The following is a 1848-nucleotide window of genomic DNA, read 5'->3' as shown; positions in this document are numbered from 1 at the left end:
GCCCGAGGTGGGCTTTCATCATAAATTAAGCTGACCGCGGTAGTTGGGCGGCCGCCAGCTGGGCACTCGACGAACACCGAGAAGGCACGCGAGGCGTCCGTTTCGCGTCCGCGCCGACGCATTTCGATCGCAAATGCGTCGACGCGGACGAGAAGCGAATACGTTTTGGGTTTGGGTCGACGCGCTGGGTCTCCATTTTTATCCGCGCCGATCTAAACAAACGTAGATAGACGTTTTGGGTCGCTGCGTTGGAGTTGCTCTTGCCTGCGTCAGACATGTCATCCTCGTACAGAATTCGCCATCACCGTGGAACCCAAGCCGCCCAGCGCGAATCGTCGACCAACAGTAGGAGCGGAAATATCAGGAGCATTCTGCTTCCATGGCCAGCAGCCGCGCGCCCCCTCGCCGACGTGTGCCACTCGTATATCCCTGGTGCGTCACGCATAACTGTAAATGAGCGCACTCTAGACACCACACTCGATTACCCAATGCCTCAAGCTCACACTCCACACGTACCCAAGTGGCAATCGCGCTCCACCAAAAGCAATCGGCACTCCGGCAGCAAGCAATGGACATGGCCATCGACAGCTGGATCAGCTCCCCTTCCTCATCGACGTCCGGGCACGAGCACAGGGAGGTGGTGCTTGTGTGGTCGCCGGCGGCGAAGCGGCCCGCGGGGCGCACCAAGTTCAAGGAGACGCGCCACCCGGTGTACCGCGGCGTGCGGCGCCGGGGCAGTGCGGGGCGGTGGGTGTGCGAGGTGCGCGTCCCCGGCAAGCGCGGCGAGCGGCTCTGGCTCGGGACGTACGTCGCCGCCGAGTCGGCCACGCGCGCGCACGACGCCACCATGCTCGCGCTGCTCGGCCACTCCGCCTCCGCCGCGGCGTGCCTCAACTTCCCGGACTCCGCGTGGCTGCTCGTCATGCCCCCGTGGCTCTCCGACTTGGCCGATACCCGACGCGCGGCCATCGAGGCCGTCGCGATTTTCCTGTGCCTGGAGGCCGCCGCCGTGGTGCCCATCATCGACGAGGCCACCTCGCCCATGTACCTGCCGTCGCCCGTGGACAATGCCGACGAAGTGTTTCAGGTGCCGACTTTCTCTGGCAGAGCAGCGACATGTTCGAGCTCGACATGTCCGGGGAAATGGACCTGGACGCGTACTACGCAGGCTTTGCGCAGGGGATGCTCCTCGAGCCGCCGCCCACGCCGACGTACTGGGAGAACGGAGAATGCGGCGACGCCGGAGCGGCCGCCGGCCTCTGGAGCTACTGATGTCGATAACCTCCAACGGGTTCACACTGAGGATTTTGCTATCCCGATTGGACCAACTGAAAACTGCTTCAAGCATAATAAAATCGGAGTTTGGAACGTCGACCCATTTTTCAATTCTTTGTTTGAATCGTCGATCAAGGCTATGTTTGGTAGCAAATTATTAGAAAAAACTGAAGTATTGAAAACCATAGTATTTTTGTCAGTGGGTACAAGATACCACAGTCTTGACATACCAAAGTATCTTGAAGTATTGAGATTACTATGACCTGTTTGGTTATTACCGCAAAACACAGTATTGTTGCCTAGCCGTTGCGTTCAAACACGCTACCTAGCCGTTTGCAGTGCAAACAGCCGGCCGTTTGAATACTACGAGTTCTGTTGAGCTTTTGTATCTATCTAGCTGGATATCTCTGACCATCAGCGTGCATAACAACCGAACGGGTAGCTTGTGTATACAAAAAAGACCAGCCAAGGCACGACGTCACCTGTGACTCATCTGGTGGTGAACCTACACACAGACGGAGAGGCTTGGCCTTCTTTGCGTCACCATTGAGGCACAGCGGAGCTACACGTGGA

The 1848-nt window shown here is 58.2% G+C and overlaps 1 pseudogene; it reads left to right on the top strand.

The window, feature by feature from the left end:
- The first annotated feature begins 411 nt into the window (after positions 1 to 411).
- LOC147972323 (dehydration-responsive element-binding protein 1H-like) lies at positions 412 to 1272 on the top strand (annotated as a pseudogene).
- Positions 1273 to 1848: the final 576 nt, after the last annotated feature.

The sequence above is a fragment of the Triticum urartu genome, chromosome 5A (genome assembly GCF_056163025.1).
Source record: "Triticum urartu cultivar PI428250 chromosome 5A, HENAU_Tu73, whole genome shotgun sequence".
Classification (NCBI taxonomy): Eukaryota; Viridiplantae; Streptophyta; class Magnoliopsida; order Poales; family Poaceae; genus Triticum; species Triticum urartu.
This window is presented reverse-complemented; position numbering and strand designations above follow the sequence as displayed.